Source organism: Limulus polyphemus, unplaced genomic scaffold, assembly GCF_000517525.1.
Source record: "Limulus polyphemus unplaced genomic scaffold, Limulus_polyphemus-2.1.2 Scaffold2425, whole genome shotgun sequence".
Taxonomy (NCBI): domain Eukaryota; kingdom Metazoa; phylum Arthropoda; class Merostomata; order Xiphosura; family Limulidae; genus Limulus; species Limulus polyphemus.
In genome coordinates this window covers 69,361-94,314 of record NW_013668035.1, presented here as the reverse complement: position 1 = coordinate 94,314, position 24,954 = coordinate 69,361, and the positions used below count along the sequence as shown (strand labels likewise).

General features: G+C 34.9%; 1 protein-coding gene across 10 annotated transcripts in view; it reads left to right on the top strand.

Moving 5' to 3' along the window:
* The window catches only part of LOC106466922 (C-terminal-binding protein-like), a 93,974-nt gene that overhangs the window by 11,263 nt on the left and 57,757 nt on the right, over positions 1–24,954 (top strand). For 3 of the 10 annotated variants that reach the window (XM_022395003.1, XM_022395001.1, XM_022395002.1), the window contains 2 exons: positions 9,721–9,766; positions 18,013–18,103. The gene's annotated coding sequence lies outside the window, so the exon portion shown is untranslated. Of the gene's footprint in view, positions 1–229; positions 357–5,908; positions 5,920–8,612; positions 8,617–9,700; positions 9,767–18,012; positions 18,108–24,954 lie in introns of those variants that run through there. The other 7 variants (XM_013927234.2, XM_022395005.1, XM_022395006.1 and 4 more) reach the window with 6 other exon arrangements.

The following is a 24,954-nucleotide window of genomic DNA, read 5'->3' as shown; positions in this document are numbered from 1 at the left end:
TTATAACCAAATTTTTTAAATATATCTTTTAAAAAACAGTTAATTTAAATAAAATATCAAATAGCAACAATAATAAACAATAAAATAATGATTATTTATAACATGTTCAAAGATTATGATTCCAAAATGTTAGGTGTTTCCATTATTTTTTCCAACTCCTGTATGTTCTCATTCTACCCATTCCTATGACACAAGGAGCTCATTTGCCTCTTTCCCCCTTATATTCCAGACAAAGAGTATATCCTAGTTAAGACAAGATGTGATCTTCCGCAGGTGTGTGCCTATGAAACCCCTGCCATTGTGTGTCACTTTCCTTTGGCTTCCCTTTGAGCATTTTCTGTAAAGAGCTCATCAAGGTAATATTTTCACCCGACCTCCCACTATGTGTGAGGATAAGTTATTGTCTTGGAAGTTAACATTTTCCTAATCTGTAAATGTACTTCTGATAGATACACCTCTTCACACATATTGTTGCGTCAGCGAGATCACGTGACTAGTATCACGCCACCCCTTTCTAGAAATATCCTGTTCCTTCAAGAATGCCCTAGCATTTACTAGATATGTGTTAGTCTTGTATATATAAGACGTTCACAACGTGACGGGACAACAGTGTAATGAGTAATTGAACTGCAGTCAGAGAGAATATTGTTAAGCATGTGAGAAATTCGTTGAGAATTATAGTGCAACTTTTGAAATTAAGTGTATCGCAAAGTTATATTCAGAAAGAATAAACCAGTTTTATTTAAGAAAGGACTTGTGTCTCTAAAGTTTCGTTGGAACGAAGTTACGGAAAATTAACTAACGACTAGAGGCGTAACAATATTCTCACTCATTTTCCCCCACCTCCAGTGCACATTGTGTCTTGCTTCATCAAAGAATGAATACAAAGGCATAGGGGGAGTTATTGTATAATGAGGTTGTGTCTCCCTCCTATTGGTGGAGGGCTTTTGTTGCATGATGACATCATCATCTGCCTGTTCAATTCATGTTAAATTGCATGAAATCAGGTGAGAGTTGCCTCAAGGCTAGTGGTATGCAAATCTCAGGCAAAGACACAAGGAAGATAAATAAATTGTGTGGAGAGAGGTTAGTATCTATTGGAAGTATATATCAGATTAGAAAAATGTTAAGTTTACAATTACATTACTTTTTAACTAATTTCTCAGATAGTACAACAAAAGACCAATGTTTATAAAGGTAAGGCAAACCACAACTAGGAGTGTAATGATGCATTGAACTATTGATAGATTGTGATTGTGAACCATAATCAATGCATCAGTGGTAAATTTTAGAATTTTTAAGTTACCAATAGTACTCTCAACTATCGATTTTTTCAGTAGATAAAAAACTTGATTATTTTCCCCATTGCTTGTTTTATTTTAGCCATTTTTCAATAATTTCCCTTTGTTTTCAACTCTTTTTGGAGTCTACACTCACCAGTAAACCTAACGGCTCATGTATTACATCTGCCATTAGCAGTGTTGCTCATGAAATAGACGAAGCTCACATTGGAGAATTAATGATTAATATATTTCCAAGTTTACTATGTGTATCTTCATGAGAATTGGAAATCTTTTAGTAAATGTGAAAAGTGTGTTGTGTAAAAAAAACAACAACATTTCTTTAATTATAATACTTGCATGAAACGTAAATTTCATGATTGGGACAACTTATACTTATTTTCCATATTTTATTTGCATAATCTCTAGAACTTCCTAAGTGGACATCAAAAGTTTTTTTTTAGCAACGTATATCAGGCCTTGACAAATCCCAGGCACCAAGTTATCATGGCAACTAAAAATTTCATTGTGGTGCCTAGTATTTTCTCCCATTTTATTCATGCTTAGGGCTGTGCTAAACAGAACTCAAATCTAGAAAAGTTCTGGGCTCTTGGAATTCTGGAGCTATTTTTGCATTCTTCGAATCCTAAATTGAATTTTGTTTCTAGGATTTTAATGGTAGATTCAGCACTTCATGTTTTTTCAGGAATGAAGCTCTGCAGTTGCACAACACGTTACTAATTTTGCACCTTTTTTTTTCTTTCTCTCACTTCAACTAATCAGTGTGCATGTTTACACTCAGGCAGGACTAAAGACTAATGGTTGTTTATATCATGATTGTTATCATGCACTCATTGCTGTGAAAGGAAATAAATATACATTGCCCCCATTTCCTGGTACAAACAGTAGTGAAGCTAGGTTAGACACACCTGGCTCTCGAGTTTTTGGGCTGACTTCTAGGTCTGAAAGTATGTGTCTAGGCCTGATGTATATTTTATCTGTAGATTTCTCTACACAAACAACATACTTAATTCCAGGGTCATTACAGACATTATCCAAGAATAATCCAATGGACTAACACAGTTATTTCCTTTTCTGTATTGGCCATGAAGTTATAAATTACTTATATTAACAGTTTAAACCTCTATTTTTTATTAACCATGGTTTCTGTTTTGTTTTTATTTTGCTATATGGAGTAGCAATCCCACTCCTCAGACAATAAAGCAATAAAACATATTTTGAACCATTACACTTTTTCAGCAAGCATAACACCTGCTCTGAAAAACATGTTACATAATTTTATTTTATTTTACCTCAATTTAGACAAGTAGAAAAATAGCATATGTTCAGTAAACAAATTTATAATTGTGTAATCAAACTGACCTGCATAATACAAATTTGTAACTAATGTAATGGTATTTTGTTAAATACAATGAAATTTCAATTACCATGTATTACAACATATAATAAAATGACTTATTAATGATAAATCTGTTAATTAACTCTCAAAATACTTGTATATGTTATATTGAATTTATTGTCCAATACTAGCTATTCAGTGTTAGATATACTCAACTGTTTCATTTAGATTTAATATGAGAGTTATGATTTAGATAGTTACATAGAATGAGTGTTAAAATTAGTGTTTTTAGAAGCGATAGTTTATTGCACATTTGTTTATGTAACTGTTTACAAATCATTTGCTTTGTAGTTAAATTGTTGTTAATTGACTTCACGCTACTAAAAACTGAATTTTTCTCGTTGCTTTACGTGAGTATTGTTATGTCGTGGCATAACGTCTTGCAGTTTGTAGAAAGTTGTAGGCCTCAGGCAATATATATAGGTGACCAAGTTAGTGTAAGTTAAGTTAGTAAAAGTTAAGTTAAATTGTGTGTCAACTTAGTGAGTTTTACAGCTTGTATTGTAATAAAACAGAATAATTTGTCTTGTCAAAGCGTGTTCTAAAATAATTGAACCTGCCTGTGTGGAATTTGAGTTTGATGAAAAGGAGTCAATTATTTAAAACTCTGGATATAATTGTAATAACCAATAGTGCAATGAATTTTTACTCATACATTTGACTTATTTTGAATATATTATTTAAAAACAAGTGGATTGTTTGCTGTCTGTTTATTCTTAAAATTTATCAAGTCACAGGTACCTACTGTAAAGAATCCAAGTCCTATAAAATCATAACATCAGTACTGTTGCAATAGTATTGAAATAGTCAAAAAATGCCTTAATAGTCACCCCTAACCACAAGAAGTGTTCGGATATATATTATCCGACATTGGAGATCTGTTATCAGCCAATCAATAGTCAACTTTGCAGTGTAGGTGCAACCATTTTGTGTACTACATTACAGAACCATTTTTGCAGGAAGAAACTGTTGCTTTGTTATTGCTAAAGTTAAAATAAAGTGAAACATAGTAAAAATAACATAATTAATTTTTTATTTCTATACTTAACCATTCTAAAAGAGAAGTAAACTGCTGTGACAGCTTTTTTTTACCAAACTTATCAACCAATACTAGGATTTTACAGTTGAATGCCTTATTTTGAAATTGAACTTCAATTTACTTTCACACTTGACTTCAACATTCAACATGTCAGAAGTTTTTTTTGAATCCGCATTGGAAACTTCTAAATCAACTTCAGTTGTTAATTCCATGCTGGATGAAATAACTGAAAATGTCACAATGAAAACCAAAAACATACAAGTAAGTGTCCATTTTAAGATTGTCGCATCACAAATAAAAAAAACAAAATTCCTGAAAAATTTATTTCTCCTTTCTTATCATCAAAATTAAAAGAAACTAGTGATTCCTGGCTTTATTACGAATTTAAAAGGTGAATAAAGCAATGGATCAATCTGGTGCACACCATACATACTTATATAGATAGAAAGAGAGAGAGAGAGTGAAATGAATCAATGGGGTGGGATGTGAGCGACAGCTAGAAAATAATATTGCAAGTTAGAATAGGAACATTACATTATGGCTAGAATAATATAATATTAATTATATAATAGTATAAGTTGTAATTAGTGGTCTAACCCATGAAAATGTAGAGCAACAATAACTTGCCATCATTATAAAAAAACTATCATTGCAAATGAAATTCTGAAGCATCAAGAAATAAGCTACTTTTCACAACACACTTATGCAACTTGGTAAATTTTTTAGGTTGTGGTACAGACCTTGGCAGTGCGATTAAAGGTTGGATAAAACAACACTTATGACTAGAGATTATTATCAAAACAGATGGACTCAAATCCATTTTTTGCCACCAGTGTAAAGTTCTTGGAAAGAAGAATGTGATGGTCACTACTGGCTCTCTTTATATTCAGGTTTCTACAATTAAAAGTCACAAATGCAGCAGTCACCACTTAAATGCAGTAAGAATGAGTGTATGAAGAAAAAAAAGTATGGAATACATTGACAGTGATGATGAATTTGAAGATGAGGATTGTACATCTGAGTATAAAGTGAATTAGTCTGATAAATTAGTATTTCAAACAATTTTTTTTTTATGTAGAGTTAGAGCCTCTAAGTAAAACCATAAATAAACTACTAGATTTCACTCCCTGTATGGTTTGAAAACTGAAGTGAAAGATTTAAGTTGGACTTCAATTAATAAAATGCAGAAGGTCATATAAAACTTTTTACATAAGAACAATGTGAAATGTCTCCAAAGATGCAACTTTTATGGTGTTATTATAGATGTAATCCGAACTTGAAAAAAAGCTAATCATTGGTGTAAAATATGATCATGAAGGCAATGTCGATACATCCTATCTAGGGATTGTAAAGCTTGATGATGGCAAAACCCACACAATACTCAACATTTGAAGGATACCTTTGATAAATTAGGAGTAGACAAAAAAATAGTAAGTTTATGTACAGATGGAGCTGCTACTGTATTAGGTTACAGAGCTGGTGTAGGTGTACAAATACAGTCAAAGTTCTACCCATTTGTCTCAGTTGAGACTATCAGTGATCTTATTTATAATGAGATGGAGACATATGTTCAGATCTGTGGTGGTCCTCTGGGGGACTCTGAGGCTGTATTTATGAGCTATCCTCAACATTTTGGAAATACTTTAGATTATTCACTTTTTCCAGTGTCTTCTTTCAATTTATTGGATTTTCAGCCCCACTGTGTGTTAGTGGTAAGTTTATGGGCTCGCAGCACCAGATTTTCATTCCCTAGGGTGGACGTGGCAATGGTACATACTTACTCTGCTGTAACAAAACATCTTACTTTACCACAGTCTTTAAATGACCTATAAAAAACGATAAGGAGGTCACATTTGAACAAGCTGCCTTTGATTTGTTTTTCGTCTGTTGGTTCTTCGAGTATGTGATGTTTTGGGCTTTTCCCCAGTTGCTTTTGAGCCTGCAACTTAATTGATGGCTGAAAGGTCTGGGAGCATATTTTTTGCTTTTGTACTTTTCCCATACACGGAAATTGTGGTTCATGCTGGAAGGTTTACTTCTTAGTTACATGAAGGGATAGTTAGGCCTTATCCAACACACTGTCGAAACTTTGTTATTTTGCCTAGCACCATGTGGAGGCATTTTTCCGACTCAAATAATATCTACTTCTTGAATTTTGAGGTTTTAAAGCAGAATTTGTAGTTCACCTACATAGGTCTACGTCCCATGATGGGACAAACTAAGACTACAGACTACAATTCAACTTCATCATTTTGTTTCTGTTCACTTCACTTTGTTAGAAGACTCTCAGGATCACCATTTTCATTGAGGACAAGATCAATCCATTGTTAGCATGCACATTGGTTCAATTTTCGGCTTCTACATTCCTCTCAGTTGTTGTTGGAGTCTCGAATTTCATTGGCTCCTACAGGGGGGGGGGGCGGAATGGTCAGGTGGTTAGGGCACTCAACCTGCAATCTGAGGGTAGCGGGTTCGAATCCCTGTCCTACCAAACATGCTCGCCCTTTCAGTGATGGTCATTTCCACTATTTATTCGTAAAACAGTAGCCCAAGAGTGGCGGTGGGTAGTGCTGACTAGCTGCCTTCCCGCTAGTCTTACACTGCTAAATTAGGAATAGCTAGTGCAGATAGCATCGTGTAGCTTTGCACGAAATCCATAACAAACAAACAAACCTACAGAATAGATTCTGACTATATCCAAGGTTTTGACTGTTTTATCGGATCACCAGTAGCTTCAGTGATTATTGTGTATCTTCAGGAGCTGTGGGGGCTCAGTTCCAAGAATTATTGGTTGTGTGGTAATCTTAACCATTGGTTCAGAAGCTCTGCAGGTCCTTGGGTCACAACTGATCATTCAGTTCACATCTTCCCCACTATTATCCATCCAACCTGTAGGGTTTCTGTTTCATCAGGAGTTGGAACTTAGTCAGAGGATTATCTGGGGGTAGTGAAAGAGTCTGGCTAGTTCTTCAGAGTTTTTATTCCTGTTAGTCATTGGGCTTATGAAGACAGGAGATTGGTGTCAAGTCATTGATCTTCCTTGTCCATATGAATGCCTAGATTCTTTAAGATTCACAAGTTAATCATTCTTCAATCTGTGTTAAATTTTTTACTTTGTTTTTTAACTTGGTTGTTGTCTTTTGGGCTTCTTCAGGAGAAGGTTTGTCTGCTTCGGTGTTGCTTACTTTCTCATTGTGATTCTGGTGGTTTGGTACACATCACTCTATGACTACAGGTTGGGATCTTATCAAAAGTATATATATATATAACATTGCAATCCAATTGCCCTAGCCACCAACATGGGATATAGGGATCAAGACCCCTTGGTCCTTAAATCTCATGTCCCTATATCCCAACTCTGAGTCGTGGAACCACGGCTATCTGCTTGGGGCTGGCCTACAATGATGATCACTCATGTATAATTCTATCCTTGATAAAGGAACTAAGTTCAGGATGAAGAGCATACCTGTTCTGAATTTACTGCAGTTCCTGCACTCGGGTACCACTCTTATCTTGGTACACCCATGATCTATGCAGATGCATTCTATATGGATAATGCCCTCACTGGCCCCTCCACCTTCTCAGTGTGGGATTCTATCTGTAACGAGCACCAGAGGTAAGTATGTTTTGGAAGTTAACATTTTCCTAAATTGAAAATGTATTTCCGATAACGCTTACCTCCGCTGACACTCTCCCACCCTTCATTCCAGTAGGAGCCGGTGTAAGAGACTGGGATGGCAACAGTCCCAAAAAAGTGTTTTTAAATTATCTGAATGAAGTGCTTATATACAGTACCAGGATAGAGGACACAGTGATGTACACTTACAATATCACAAGACAATTATTGCCAAGGGCAACTTAGTGGGGTATAAAAGACTGGAGCAAGCAAAAAAAAAATCAGACTAATAGATGAGCAAAGAAGAAACCCTGGGAGTCAAGTAATAGCTATAAGTGTCAGCAGAGGTAAGTATTATTGGAAATAAATTTTCAATTGAGGAAAATGTTAACTTTATTATTTTTTATCATAAAGATTATTTCCTGCTGTTAGCTTACTCTATTGATTTAGAACCTAAATGTACTAAGCTGGCCAACATAAGTACAACCTTTACCACAGTGTGTCATAACAGCCTAAATAATTGAAACTTTTACCACAGTTTGGACACACAGTGGTAGTTAGAATATTTAAATAGATCTAATTTCACCCTCCATTATTTAACTAATTTTGTATTTATTATTTAATTATAATGATTATTTTGCATTGTTAACTTAGTACCTGATGACACTAGGAATAGCCTTCTGGGCTTGCTGAACTATTGGGTTTATGGCCACAAATATTGTGAGCACCAAGGGTACCCAACTGATGAAACAATGGATTCTAATTATTATGAGTAATATAACATGAACATTGTATTTAATAAGCTATACTCATTACTAGATATGGTTTTTCAGTTCTTAACTATGTAGGTAGCTTCATCAGAAGTTAATTGTATGGAAATCAAAGTAAAAGTAACAAATGTATAGGCCAATTACTTCCCTAAAGCAAAATTCATGTGCTTGTATGGAACGTAGTGATAGTCAATAACATCGTAAATGTTTAATATTACATATTTACAAGTTACGTTAGCAATAAATCGAGTACAAATCAGAGAATATACTTTCAAGTTAATGGTATGGGAAGGATCCCATAGTTTTTTTTTTTGCAATGTACATTTATTAATTTTATTATTACTGTGTTTGTATATATTTGTTTTCATTTTTCTGTACACTAACAATGATTTTTGTTAACACTAAAATCTTCTAGCATTTTTTTGTTTATTGGTTATAACTACCACAGTTTTTTTTTCAATACAATAATAATAATTTATTTTAACAGTAAGGTTCTTTGCATTTGAAGAGTATTGTGTCAAGAGCTCTAGGTCATGGAAATCCAACATTTTGGGTTTATCCCTTTGAAAACAGTCCGTTACACAGTTGAGGGTGCATCTGCCATTTTGGCATGTCAAATGTGTATTTCTTGAATATGCCTGATTTTAACAAAAGAGTCTTTATGACATGATTTGAATAAAAAGTAACAAAGGATGGATTATTAATATAAGTAAAAATTTTATCTTGCTTTATTTTATGCAATTTTTCAGACAGATGCCCTTTGTCAGGCAGTAAATACCATGTTACGTAGAAACTAGGCTAAGAAACATCTTTGAAGGGTTATAGTGTATAGAGGTTCTAATTGCACATATTCCACATGAAGCACATTAACAAAAATATTGTTTGAGGAAAACATTGTTCAGCTTTTTTCTTAAATAGTATTAACATTTAGCAAGAAAATGAAAACTTATAATTAGAGGAACTGAAATTGGGTTTCACAAAATAAAAATATAAATACAGAAAGTAATAAAAATAAATTAACAAAATGATAATTAAGAGAAATATTTTTAAAAAGGGGGAAGGGTTTCACCAAGGTATGGTTGAAAAGGAAATTGAACAAAGAGTAAATGATGAGGAAACCACATCGACATCTAGAAAAATGTTTAAGTGAATATATTTTTCTAAAATTATTTTAAACTAAATTTGTTGTTAATTCCATAAAAGGACATGGTGTTGAATTGGAAGTTAAGGCAATGTCCTATGGTTTCTTGTTTTAACTTGTTGAGTGCTGCATTTTTGATGACTTAAGACTTGCAGTCAGAGGGACCAGTAAGTACAGATTAAAGTGTATAGGAAGTGGGAGGTCAGTGTAGCCTTCTTTTTTTCACAAATCTAAGACGTTTGCAAAAATGTTCACCAAGGCTACGTGTTGTTTCTCCGAAATATAGTTTATGATACTTGCTGTGCTGGATACAGTAAATGACACATTCTGGCATGCAGATGTAATGTCCTATATCTTTGTGAAATTTATTACTAACCTGTTAAAGGGATATTATGTTAGTATTAAGGGGATTCTATCATTCTGATTTATCTCAGTTTTGTGAACTGTCCTTTAGGAGTGGCAGCCTTGGTTTTGTAGAGATGGAAAGAATGCTAGTCTAAGTAAGTATGACTTTCAGTGTCTTTTTAGTGTGTGGTTGTTTTAAGTAAGTCAATTGAGATGTGGATATTGATGTCAAGAAATGAGGCTCTTCCATCAGAGATTGGTAAGTGTATTTATGGTCTGGGTGGAGTTGTCGGAGAAATTTGATGACCTGTTTTACTTGAGCCTTCGTTCATGTAACACTGCCAAATATACTTGAGTAAGGAAGCACATTATGCTACTATAATAATAAATTGGCAAACAACTATTATAAGTATAATGAAGTGGTTTATTTTGGGGGTGTACTTGAAGAAGACAGACCAATGTTCTGTCAAAACATGTAGTATTTTCTCCCAAAAATTAGCCACTTCATTATGTGTATAAGTCATCGTTTGTGAATTTATTATAGTACCTAATGTAATGAATAAAGAAATTATGAAAAGATTTCCATTTAAAGTTGTATGAAGGTGTTCCTCAAGGTACCAACAAACAGATTAGCAAAGAAAGAACCCATTTTCTTGCCAGCAGAAACACTCTTGAGATGTTGATACAGTTGGCCTTTGAAATAATTCAGCTAGTTGAAGGAGGGTTTCATTTGTAGAAAATTTGGTATCTCTTGTTTAGAAAGTGTTTCAGAGCTTGAAGATTACCCATGAGTAGTAATTACTTTGATTAGTGTCAAATCAACTAAACAAAATTAGTGTTTCCAATTATTACTATTTTTGATTATTCGAAGAATCGATTAATCCAGTTTTTCCATTATTCCAACTATCAGTTACTTAAAATTATGTCAGCTGCTTCAATTATTATGTATGTGCTATTCTTGAGTGAAGATTTTTTTTGTTTATTCATGTTACATCAGGGATTGATTTTCTTTTGATTTAGTGCATTCGTAAAGGTAGATGAATGTGTCAAGAGTTGGTAGTTATTCTTTTCATGGTGTCCATTTATACTGTTTAGATCCCAGTGATTTAATAAGTTGTATGCAGAAATAATTACAGTTTGGTATGTTGTAGTCAACAGTATTTGTGTTTCTAGTCTGAGACTCACTAGTAAGCTTTTGATTGTCTGTTTCTCTTCTGATGTTTGGAGGTTTTGTATCGACAATAGTTTTAGTACTGAAATGTTATATGAAGTAGCAGCATCTGAAACATCTTTCTGCATCAGCATTAAGAGTATATTTATTGTATTGAATACAAGAAAGTACAAAAATTTAGTCCTTTGGAAAAATTTCATTCAGCATCATTTAGGGGAAGATTATCAGGAATAGTTTAAACTTTATAATAAATAATTCAAAACAAGGTTTCCTATTTATACAAAATGGATTCCACTTTAAAATGATACTCTACATGTATAAGTTTTGACGTGATCTACGTCATCTACAGGAGTTACTTACAAGACATGCTTTATACTTTTACCCATTGTTGCATTGCTTCACTGTTATTTGCATATTTCCTTGGTCTGCTCTTTTTTTTTTAATAATTATTATTTTTTATATCTTGCCATATATCAACATATTGACTTTCTGGTCCTTCATCTCTATTTAGTACTTTTTTTTTATATTTCATTATTTCTAATGTTTATCTAATATTGAATGCTATAATACTATGAGGTTGAGCTAGAATTAAAGTTTTTTTTCCCATAATATTCTATGTTGGATAGTTTTTACATGTTATAACTGAGGTTTCTATTTTGTTATTTCTTATATAACCTTTATGTACTTGCAATCTGTATTTTAAATTTCTTTTTGTTTAACCAATGTAAATACTACTACATTCACATTCTATTTTGTAAATGCTCATTTTATCTGTTAATTCTATTTTATTTTTAGTATTCCCTATCATGTCTTTTACCTTATTTATTGGGTTGAAGATAGGATAAAAATACTTTATATAATTGACTTGTTAAACCTGGAACATATGGTAAACTTAAAGTTTATTTTTTTTCATAAATAGATCTTAGTGTGGTGTTTTTAACTACATTTGCACCTATGTTAGATTTATTAACTGCCTTGTCTACACAAAACTTCTCTGCATTTTACTCATATGTTTATAGAGCTTTAGAAATATGTTCAAGACAGGAAGATTTAAGTAATGAATTGTTATTAATTAAGTATATAGCTATTGAAAGAGGATTTGAACCAAGTATAGTAGACAATGGACTTATGAAATTTAACAAAGGTGCAAATATAGTTAAATATACCAAACTAAGATCTATTTATGAAAAAAAAAAGGAACTACGTTTACCTTGTATTCCAGGTGTCCATCAAGACAACTCAGCAGGCCAGGCTAAAACTGCTGTCTTCATAGCAACTGCCATTCATTATAAAATATTCATTGGTATTGTTTAAAAAGAGGGGGGGGGGAAATATGGATGATGTAGGGATGGCAATGCTAAAAAGTACAGAAACAAGGTAGAGATGAATACACAACATCATACAGAGATTCCTACATAAGTAGCCACTGAGTCAATGTTACAAGCTTATGGGAATTAGCCATTGTAAGACTTTATACTACTATTCATTTTAAATGCTTTTATTCAAACCTGAATTCATGCATATGAAAGGAACTCAACATTTAGTTGCAGATAAAAGTTTTTCTTGGAAAAAATTGGCTACTTATGTAGGGATTTTTTTATGTTTTTGTGTATTTATCCCTACCTTTTTTCTGTACTTTTTGGCATTGCCATCACTATATCATCCTTATTTTTTTCATTTTTCTTTCTTTTGCTTGTTGTACCTAAAGACCAATTGGTTACCATGCAGGTATTATATATATGGGGTTCCTAAAATTCATGAGGATGGTTGTCTGGTTAAAACTTTTAAATATAAATGAATATACTATAAAAACAGTTTTAAGTTTTCACAAGAAATAAATAAAATTGAATTTCATAAAAGAAGTTTATTGTGCTAGTTTTGATTTAGAAAAGGCTATAGAGACTATAAATTTGTGCTCTACTGTACATCTGTTTCAAGAACTCATGAGTTATGCCACTAAAGAATCCCATATATTGTTTAATAAATATTTATGATCAACTTGATGAAGGCTGCTACTGGGTCTAGATTAGCTGCATCACTATGTCACCATGAAAAGTGTGGCTAGAAAAATACCCAGTACAGTTTAAGCTAGTATAATACAGAAGATATGTAGATAATACTTTTATCGTGTTTAGAGAAGTTAAACATGTTGAGTTTTTAAACCACCTTAATAGTAATAATTCCAACACTAAATTCACCATGAACACCAACACAACCATGTACTTTCATTTATTGAACTATTTATTCATGACAGTGATGGAAAATTTGACTGTGCAGTTTCCATAAGCAAATGCTTACAGGATTACATTTCAACTTTGATAGTTAAATATCATTGTCTTTTAAGAAATATTTAATGAAAATACTGGTTCATCCAGTAAATGGGTTAATCAGTAAATATGAATTTTTTCATAAAAGAGATATAAAATATTAAGGAATTCTTATTAAAAATTCTTTTCCAACAAGAATTATAAATCAAATGAAAATTATTTAATAAGACAGTCCTTTTTATACATCCAATTAAGGTGTGACAAAAAAAAAACTTTTTGTTTTATCATGCATTGGGAAGCAGGTGATTGTAATTAGAGATCAGCTGAGCAAGCTTATCCATCAAACTTATCCTCAAGTAGAGTTGTTTAAGCCTGTATGTAGATTACAGTATTTTTTCAGATATAAAGATTGAATATATGATACAAAACTTGTGGTATATGAATATACATCTTCTAATTGTAATTTAGATTATATAGGTTCCACCACTAGGTGGTTAACAGCATGCATACAAGAAAATGATAATTTGAGATCTACATCATACTCAAGTATTAAGAGACATGCATTGTACAAGTGTGATGAATGCATAAATGGAGAACAATTTAAGATGCTTGCTGTGGCTAATAATGAATGAAAATTGAGTATAAAATAAATTATTAATTAATAGAGTTTATGAGTTTGTTGCTGTACTAATTTAGGATATTCTTTTTAACAAATTCTTAAAAAATGTTAAAAGAGAGAGAGAGAAATGGGACCTGTTGAGGATGTTTGTCTGGGGCCCGTGCTCTCTACTTTCCTGCATGTATGCTACATCTAAAGATAGTAATAGTTAAAAGACGTCATATAAAGTTATATAAATAGCATTAGTATGTAGAGTGATAGAAATAACTTTGATTTCATTGACATATCAAATTAACGTTGTTACAATTAGGGTTGCCACATGAACAGCTATAAAATAAGGAACACATTCGTTGGTATTTGATTATTTTCAGCATTGTCTTCAAATCAGAAATTACTGTAAGTTTTAATAACATAATGATGAACCCTCAATGAAATAAGGAAGGCTTCCTTAACAGGCTAAGCATTGGAAAATGTTATAACAGAACATACAAATAAGGAACTTCTGCCAGCAAAATATTCCATAAGTCAATCACCTTGTTATAGAATTTTAATTTTATATTGCTGTAATTCTGTCTTAACTTGAGCCCAACCTACATTTTTCCAAATTTTAAATTTGCTTTGTCTCATCCTATTACTCTTTCAAATGTAGCATAAAGAAATCAGGAGGTTTTATTCTATCAATTCATTGGATCTTATAAATTTCAATAAGATCACCCCTTACCCTTCTTTTCTCAAGAAAAAATAAAGTAGGTGATTTTAACCTGCCTGTGGAAGATAATACCCATCCAAAGAAACAATTGATTAGACATCTCAACCATTTACATTCTGTTATATAAAGCATGTAGTTAAAGGAATTTGATGTTGGAGCAGTATTTTAATTACTGTAGTACTTAATAGTAGTGATTGAAAAAGATTCCAAATAATTCACTTGCCAAAAAAACCACCCTATCGAATTCTTAAGCAAAAAACTAACCATTTAAAGTATTGGTTATGAAATATTGTGCACATATATACTAATAATATGCTAAAAAGGTCACTAACATTTCCAGTATAACAATTCAATAATTTTTAAAACAGAAACTTTTTCATCTACCTACCTACCTGATTTTGTCAGTGGGGCTAGCACCTAGAAAGCTTGGACAATCACAACAAGATTTCTCCAGCTTACTTGAATGGTTCGAGGGTACCTGCTTTTGATATTCTGATAAAAATCCATACATATACAGGTATAATATAAATGGCAAACATATCATGCACATACGTAAATATATTTTCAACCCAACATATGGCGCTACATATCGATGGATAGACACATGGCAGTTTCTAAATGTAAAGTATATACTTTATATAGGTACAACATAAAATGTAAACAAACAAAATTGTTAAAAAATTATGAATTTTAAAATGAAGTACAGATCCTGCTATAAAAAGTAATGAAACAAGATTTAAAACCACAATCACAAACTTATAAAATTTAATCCTTATTTTAGCAGCTTTATATACTTATTTATAGGCCAGATCTGTCTCCTGTTTGAAAAACTGTGCATGTAGGCAAAGCTCAATATTTACTTTTGAAATGACAGGAGAACAGGCAAGAATAATGTTGATGCCAAATTTTATTTTGCAAGCAGGATATTCTACACTAAACTCTTAGGAATTAATCACACTATCATTTACATTTCAAAATGTGACATAACCTAAAGAATAAAAATGTAAATTTACTGTGAGTTATTGTTGAGTGGCTCTTAGCATGACTGAAATGCTCAAAAATTACTTTGGCTCTGAGTAAAACCAAGAGTACAACACAGTTAATCTTTTAAAAGTATATGAAGTAATTTAAATTGATAGATTAACTGAATTTTTTTCCATCACTGGGGATGGGTACTTATCTCCATTCACAAGATTAGCTATTCCCATTCTTTGCTGCCCTTTATATGCGAACTTTTTCTTTAAGCATGCCATAAGTCTTCCACTCCCCCTTATTGGAATTGCATGATTCCAACATGTCTGTCATGCAAATCATCATGCGTCACCTCCTCACCAATAGGAGCATCACATGCTCATGTGATGCATATGACTCCCTCTACACTCCTCTACTGAACTATCTCCTCGAAGTTTGGCAGTTTGAGGTAAAGAAGGTATGAATCTCATCCTACCCTCACATGGATGTCGGTACCCTGCGGGCAGGTTTCGGTTGTAGTTGACTTATCGAGTATCGTCCAGTGTACCCTACCCACTCAACAGCTAGAGGTACATCCTTTGTTTACCCACTTTTCTCATTGTGGGATTGAGTTACAGTATATTCTATGGTTAGTATCACTTTCCTACCACATTCTCTCCTACTCGGATGTGCTCCTTTCATTTTCTGCCCTTATATCTTACACATTCCACAGACTATACCAGGCTCAGAAGTGGTGTGGTTCTTCTCTTCTGATCTTTGGATCGAAATCTCTCATTTCCATTAGTATCCTTTGGATGATTTTAGAGGGTACTTCTGTCATTCCATCGCACCGATCCCTCCTCCTTATTAATCTGGGATTCTAGCTAATCTTGTGAGAGAAGGTAAGTACAGTATCGGAAGTTATAATTTTCCTATGCCGAAAATGTATTTCAGAAAGGTACTTATCTTATCTCAAACTTCCCACCCTTCCTCCCCACATTTCTCTGGTGCTGAAATCTACCAAATTTTGAAGTGATAGTTTGATAGAGGAGTGTAGAGGGAGTTACATGCATCACGTGAGCATGTCTTGCTTCTATTAGTGAGGAGATGGTGCATGATGATTTGCATGAGAGACATGCTGGAATCTTGCAATTCCAATAGGAGGGAGCAGAAGGATTGTGGCATGCGTAAAGAAAAAGTTTGCATATGGAGAGCAGCACTGAACGTAAATAGCTAATATTATGATAAGAGGTAAGTACCTATTGGTAGTACATTTTCAGTATAGGAAAATTATAAATCTTGCTAGATCAACTTTATCTGTCACCAGGGATGGGTATTTTTCCTTGCAATTTCTATAGGTGTGGGGGGGAGAGGTTTACTCATTTGATAAAAAAAAAGTAGTTGGAAGGAAGAATGCAGAGGGCTATTTTATAAATAAAGTTGAGTCAAACCTGATTAATGTCATAAGTGGGGTACCTCAGAGCCCAGTGTTAAGAAGACCTTTGTTCTTTTTATTTACAACAGTGAAATAGAGGAGGTAATGGTCAATAAATTACTTAAATTTGCTGATGATATTATAGTCTTGGATGTTGCTGGCTGTGAGGACAATACCACTGCTTTACAAAAAGAATATCTGGGAGTTGGGCAAATAAAAGCCAGATGATTTTGAATTATAAGTATAATTTTGAAAGGAATAACCTCAACATTGTTATGGAGGAAAATGAACTTGGTGTTCTGGCTGATCCAGTCTCAAGTCGTTCAAGCAGTGTGCTTTTGCTAGTGGTTGGGTAATTATGTTGTATTTACAGAAATATTGACCATAAGTCTAGAGAAGTTATAGTTTCTTTGTGTAGTTCTATGGTTGATTCTGGGGCTCCTTACCTAAATAAGAACATTGAATTCATAGAAAGGGTTCAGAAGAAGGTTACTGGGATGACACCTGAGATGTAAAGGTTGTCTTGCAAGGACATGTAAAGATTTCTGAAATTGTTTTCTCTTGAAAAATGAAGCGTTAAAGGGATCTTAGTGTTTGAGATTGTTAACAGAATTGAAATTTTTGATGCATCACCATTTTTTTTGTACTTAATGGTGAGAATAGTAGGACTAGTGAAGACAAATATAAATGTAAGGGGGAGCTTGATAAATACTTGAATTATCAGAGCTGGTCCCTTGTTATCCTTGAAGTTTAGGTTATATTATGAACAGCTGTGGTGAAAAGTTAAAATTTGGTAAGCTTTTGGTAAGACTTAATTTACAACTCAACAAATGAAAATAATATATCAGATAAATTATTCTGAGTGATACTTGGAAATATGATGAATTTGAATTACATAATATATTAATGTATGTGTGTGTTGACATATTACACAAAATAGGAAGTAACATTAATAACAGCAATTTTTAGTGTTACAAAGTGTGCAGTTAGGCTACTAGTATGATACTTTGTTGGAAAATTGTTAGCTATTAAAAAATGGCCAGGTATTATTATCTAAAGTATAAATGTGCATTGGTTCAAATGTTCAAAATGTTAAGGGTTTGGAGAAAGTGTGTACAAGAAGTTTAAATGAAATATGTTTAACAAAAATGACTAGTCATGTATGTCAAGCTAGTTGGTATAGGCAGGTCTTAGTTTACTAATTCAACTATATAATGTAAGATTTAAACAGTCGGGAATATCATTTTAGGTGATTTGTTCAGCTTGGAAATCAGACTTGAGGGAGTAGAGCCAGCCTGATAAGTCACAACTCCAGTGAAGATGACAGTCCAGCATCTAATGCAAGTACACACACTTTTGTTTGTTTTATCAATAAAGATATTTTTCATTGTGCATCACACTTTTGTGTGAGTCTATTTATCCCTCAGTGCATACTTAGTTTTAGCAGAATTCAGAATTATTCCATAATTTATCATTTTGAACCTCCCACTCTAAATAAAAATACTTAAGCGTTGTAAGACATTATAGCTGAACATAAAAACAAGGGACCTTCAAGGCTGTCCTTGTACACCACCCCTTTTCAAAAGCAATTTAAGCCTATCCATTATTTTCCAAGAATAATTAGTTTCCCTCTTAAACTCCTCTAAAGTTCTGGACTCCACTACTGCTGCCAGCAACATATTACATAAATCAATCACCTTATTATAAAAGTAAAACTGTCTTAATTGGAACCTGTACTGCCTTTCTCCAAATCTGAAACTTGCTTCCTCTCATCGTATTATCTTCAGAATAAAGCACAAAGAAATCAGAGGCATTTATTCTGTCCATTTCATGGATCTTGTACATTTCAATAAGATTACCATCTACCTTTCTTTTCTCAAGAGAAAATAAATTAAGTGATCTTAGCCTATTCCTGATTAGATAACCATTCAATCCAAGGAAACAATTTACTAGATATCTCAACCCTTTCCAATAAGTCAGTATCCTTTCACGGGTATTGTGGGCATACTTTGCCACCATGCATATAGTGTTTGTGCTTGACTTAAAATTTCTATATCTTTCTCCTAAATAAAGCATATATTGGTGGAATATTTCAAACGTTTATGAAGAATCAAATCTTAATCCTTTTCTTTTTACATGGCATTGGTGCTTTTGTTCTAGCTGGCAATTATTTTCAGTTTTTAATAATTGAAGTGAACTACTTTCTGCTGAATAGTATTAAAATTTCTTTCTATATTTTTACCTATTTTTTATTATATTTTTGAATTACAGAAACCTTCTCAACAGAGTAATCTCTTTTCAGCATTTTACTGTAATATTAGCAATATGATAAATATATCCATCCGATAAGTTATCAAGATTGTTGGTGTAAATAATGAACAGCAAACGTTTCTTAAAATACCCTTTCCAATATGATATCTTACATCTTTTCACAGAATAGCTCTTCCTGACATGTACTGTGCTCTATATATGCAAATTTTGGCTCACCATTAGTCTTGATACTCCCACCAACCTTCATTTGTTTTCACATGAGGCAGCTGCATGATAACATGCAAATTAGCATGCGACAATCATCCACCAATTGGAGCATGTCTCAACTCTTAGCACAGCTGACTCTCTCTATGCAGCTTAGCCCAAATTCACTTCTCAGTTGGCACTCATGGTGTTAAGGCATAATTTTTGCTTCTGCTTGACTTTATGGCATTTTCAATCAGATCCTTGTTTTTTTTATGGGAACATAGTTTTTCTTTATACTTGCTACACTTGTGTTGTGAAATTCTAGTTTGTACACATTAGCATATGTCTCTTTTATTCTAATAAGTGATTCTTTGGAGCTCATTTTTGGACTATTCTACTTCCACTCTTCTACCATTGTTGTTCTTATTACAGTTAACCTTACTTTGCCTACAGTGGCTTTAGGTCCACAATTGTCAGTGGGAGATGTTATGGTCTTGGTTCACTGGGAGTTGGCTACTTTCTTGCAGGCTCTTGATTCACCTGAGGATCTTGAAAACATGTTTCCTCCCATAAAGTGATACTTAACTACATTGGAAGTGTAGGTTTGTGGATCACATGTTTAGGGGTCAGTATGCCTCGACCCCCACATAATATGGAAGCCCATGCTATGTCTACATTTCACTTTTTTGGACTCCCAACAGTTGAATTCTCCTCTGCCTCTGTGATGTTCAGATCCCATATCTGCATCACATTATCATCCCTCTTTCATTCCCTTTCCTTATTAGGTTAATGTGGAATTCTAGCTACTGTGTGAGAAACAGTATGATATCATATCAGAAGTTAACATTCTCCTACAATGAAAATGTATTTCCGATAGATTCTTACCTCCACTTACACTTCCTGCCCTTCTTTCTCATTTTCAGTGACTTTTGATCCCTGTCACACCAAACATGCTCGCCCTTTCAGCCATGGGGGCATTAGAATGTGAAGGTCAATCCCACTATTCGTTGGTAAAAGAGTAGCCAAAGAGTTGGCAGTGGGTGGTGATGACTAGCTGCCTTCCCTCTAGTCTTACACTGCTCAATTACAGATGGCTAGTGCAGATAGCCCTCATGTAGCTTTGCACAAAATTCAAAACAAATGAACAAACAAATTCAGTGACTTTTCCTTTTCTGTTGTTCAGTCTCAAATTGTGTTTGGGCTTAGCTGCATAGACAGAGTCAGCTGTGCTAGGAGTTGTCACGCTCCTGTTGTTGGAGAGTTGTTGCATGCTATCACACAGCTGCCTCACATGAAAACACATGAGGGTAGGTGGGAGTATCATGGCTAGTGGCAAGCTAAAAGTTTCATATATAGAAGGCAATACAAGTGGGGAAAATGTTAACTTTATACACTTTCACCTGTCTGAAAAATCTGCATTTATTGTTACCCTCTGATTGCTTCCAAGCCAATATTATATTTCCTTTGAAAGATTTTAGCTAGTCTGTTAAGTGACTAACTTAACCTTTTGTATGGTACATTAGAGGCTTTTTGAAAATCTAGGTATACTTCTACTAGGATGTTCTCTTCTAAAGAAAAGTATTTATAAGCTTATTAAATCTGTGAGGAGAAAGATTCTTTTTTTAAGGCCTTTACTTTTGATAACTAATCAGAGCATTTATTTATTTTACATCTGCAGCATCGTAATAGATTATTATATTTTCGGATTGTACTGCTTTGATTGGAAACACTGAATCTTAATTTACCATGAGAAATAGTAACCCATGATTACTGAATGATCCTTGTTTGGTTTGTTCTTGTTTTTCCTTATTTATCTTTGAAAATGAGGTCTGTGCTGCCATCTCTTCATTTCAGTCATATGGAATCTTTTGGACATGTATTTTGATCTGCATGTTTTCAGCTAAACTTCCTTTGAATTTTTACTCTGCGGCTTATTGTAAATATTTTTGATTTTACTTTGGAATCTGGCTTTTGCCAATCAAATAACAAGAAAAGATTGTTATGTTGAGATAATGAACATACTTTATTCTGTAAAGGTCTTTGCATTCAGAACATGGGTCATTAGAAAAAAAGTTATTTTATCATATTACAAGAGTATTAACCAATTTGGTGAAGATAATATTTTAAACTGTGTATCAGATAGTTCAAAGTGTATTCTGAATCTGTCATTTGGCAGCATTGTTTAAAGACCACTGAAATAAAACTATGCAATAAAATAATAGTGTAAGCATGCTACAAAATTTAGGCTTAATGAGCTGAGTTTAAGACTTGTAAATATACACATACAGAACTGCTATGTGGGAAATTGGAATAGACGTACAGAGTAACAAATGTAATAATTTTGAGTTCCGAAACAAAAATATTAGAAATATTTGTAAATTCCAAAAACCAAGAATATTGTCCCAGTCTCCTGATAGATGCTTTTGGGATTCCTAAATGTCTGGTTTTGTTTTGTTAGTAATATTTAACTTTTTAAATATCATATTCAGTACTTTCAGCTTCTGACAGCCATGAACCAACAAATACATTTTTGTTAACTGAGTAAGGGAATTATAACACAGCTTGGAATGACTCAGCATTGCCTTTGCACCTTCCTCTGAAATTAGCTATAAGGCAGGCTCCAGCAGATGGCATGATGTCGCTGTTACCATCAGCAGCAGTGGAGTCCAGCACTTTGCAGGTGTTTAAGAGAAGAAATTGATAATGTTCTAAAAATAAAGGGTGGGTGTGCAAGGACAGCCTTAAAGGAACAAATGGGCTTGTGCTGTTCTATGTTATATCATACAGGCCTAAATATTCTCCAGAAATGGATATCCTAATCTATGCTTAGTGATGTGAAAAACTAAACATACGTAGACCATTTAATTACATATTAATAACATGCTGCATCAGTTCATTAACTAAGTGCCTTCAGTCATTGAGGTTTCAACCCATTAAACTTATTGCCTGTTATGAAGGTGCATTCATTAGAAAACCCCTCGACGTGGATTCCTGTACGTGGTGAGGGGACCTCCCAGGGAAGGTTCTGTATTTTCAGTTACTTTCACTGGGATCTAAACATCCACCCACATGTTTGCCGTGCGTGGCGACTCGTGAAGGGGAGGAGAGGATCCTAGTGGTTGAGTGGTGTCTGGGGCACTGCAACACACCACTTTGGCCTTGAATTCCTGTAGACTGGTGGCCATGGGGTGCCCCCCAGGGTCAGTCGGCTGGTCCACTGGGGCTAGGGTCAACCGAGTACCAGTGTTGGGCGTTCTCAAAGGGTGTTGTGGACATTGTGTCTGATACTGGTGTTTGGGTATAGTGCTTATGAAACCCTGGTGTTGCTGCAGTGTGCTTGTTTGACATTGTTATGCGTCCCCTCGTAGGACTCCATGGTGGGTGGGGTCAGTGGGAATTGAATCTCTCTCCTTAATTATGGATCCCCCCATTCCAAAGTAAAAAAAAATGTTAAAAATCTGCTCGTTGGTAAACGACCACGCCTAGAAGTCTCTGAATAGCAGTCTCCATCACAAAGTACACCTGTACCTCGCTTTTTGATCCTGCATTCACTGTCTGATAAATTTTTAGGGCAAATGTCTCCCTTTCTTATTCAGAAGGGCTTAGAGGGGCTTGCTGGCTCTCCAAAGTCAGTTAAGAAGCTCTGTTCTGGAGACATCTTAGTAGAAACATCCACAGCTAAGCACAGTGAACTCCTCTTGAATTCAAACCACTGTCGACCAACCAAGAAAAGCTAGTGAAAAGTAAAGAAGAGCAAATCGAAAGATAAATGGCAGTAAAAGACTGACTAGGTGCATGAAAATAAGTATATTTTCCCGTATTGAAGAGAGAAAGGTTGTGATACGAGAGCATATGCTCTATGGAACAACCTCTCCAATCAATATTAGCACCACCCCAGAGGGGGTTGTGTCCATTAAAGTCTCCCAGAAGTAAAAAGGGAGATGGCAACTGGTCAACGAGAGCATCAAGGTCCAATTGAACATAAGTCTCCCCAGGAGACAGGTAGAGAGAACAGACAGTGATGGTCCAACCCAAGGAAACACGGATGGCTATGGCCTCCAAGGGTATATCGAGGGACACAGATAAGAAGGGCACATGCTGGTCAACTAGCAGTGCCACCCGCCCATCACACAACCCGTCATTCTGGTACAAAGGAAACTGCCGAAAGGTGATTGTATCAGCAGGTTTCAGAAATGTTTTCTGTAAGGATAGACACACGGGATGATAGGAGTCAACCAAGGTCTTAATGTCATCGAGATTAGAAAGAAAACTTCGATAGTTCCACTGTATCAAAGTGGCCATTTTTATGTAGGTTTAGGAGAACAGGGTGGAGAACCCTTCGGTTTACGACCACGCCATTTTTCTTTACTAGATGGAGGTCGATCAACCTCCATGGATCCTGCCCTTGATCACGTGGGCAGATCTCTGTCATCAGAGTGAGAATCCAATGACTGAGGACGTGATCGAATGATCATTCTGCATTTAGGGGACAAAGTAGGACCCGAGTGGACACCAGAGGCTGGTGCCCAAGGAGGTTGACCCAGGCAGTCATTGGAAGAAATAGTGGGGACATAGATTGGAGTAGACATAGACCTATCAACTCTAATATCCATGGAGGGCAGAAGACCCCTCACAGGGTGTAAAAAAGACACAGATGGAGGCATGGAAAGGTCCGTCTGCACTCCCACTCTAATAGTGGAGCATAGTGCAGTGGCATATGTCCGAGACAGGGTAGGGAACACTAGCTTCCGAGCCTCAGGATAAGAGATGTTATTAATAGTCTTCAAATGCTGTACCTCTTTTTCCTCAACTCACTTAGGGCAAGACCTAAAGTAAGAGGGGTGGGAACCACTACAGTTAACACAGTGAGGGTCCATTTTGCACTCGTTGGCATCGTGGTCCTTGCCACCACAACGAGCACATATCACAACCACTGGCACTGAAAACAATGGAGAGGGTTGGGAATATAGGGCCGTACCCTACCATTCAAATAACCCGCCTTAACAGTCAGTGGCAGGTGATGAAAACGTCCAAATCAAAACTGAGGTCGGCACAATAATACCATCTTGACGAGTGGAGATCCTTCGAACTGCTGAAACTCCTTGGCTGGAGAAACCAGCAAGGATCTCTGACTCAGGGATAGACTTCAAGTCCCTCTCAACAATAACTCCTCGTGAGGAATTCAAGGAAGCGTGGGGAGTAACCTCAATGGGTATATCCCCAATGGTCTCATTATGAGGAAGGTTGGCCATGCATGGTTGATGCCACCCAACCCGAGTGCCATGGCGGAAGCTGGACCAGACTGAATGGCTATCTTTCACCTCTCTCTCTGAACTTGATCCTGCCTTCATCTGTCTGCCATCAATAGACGACTGTGTGGTTGCAGTGACTGACTGTATTGTCCAGGTGACTGCTCATTTTATTCCTAAAACTTCGACACGTTTTTCACGGTATCCTCGTCCATGGTGAAGTCCTGCTTACCAGGAAGCATGGAAGGCAAAAAATGGACCGTCGGAAGGTATCCTTCTCTTTCTAACTGCATTGTTTATCAGCGGGCCTGTGCCCATGCTCGGCAGGTTCGACATCAAAGCCAAAAGGAGTCTTGGATTAAATTCACTACTAGCATCTCTTCTACCACCAGTTCCAAAACTGTATGGGACAAGATTCGGAAAGTCACTGGGAGGTATGCTTCCCATCCCCCTTTCCATCTTGCTCTCCAATGGCCAGGAAGTTG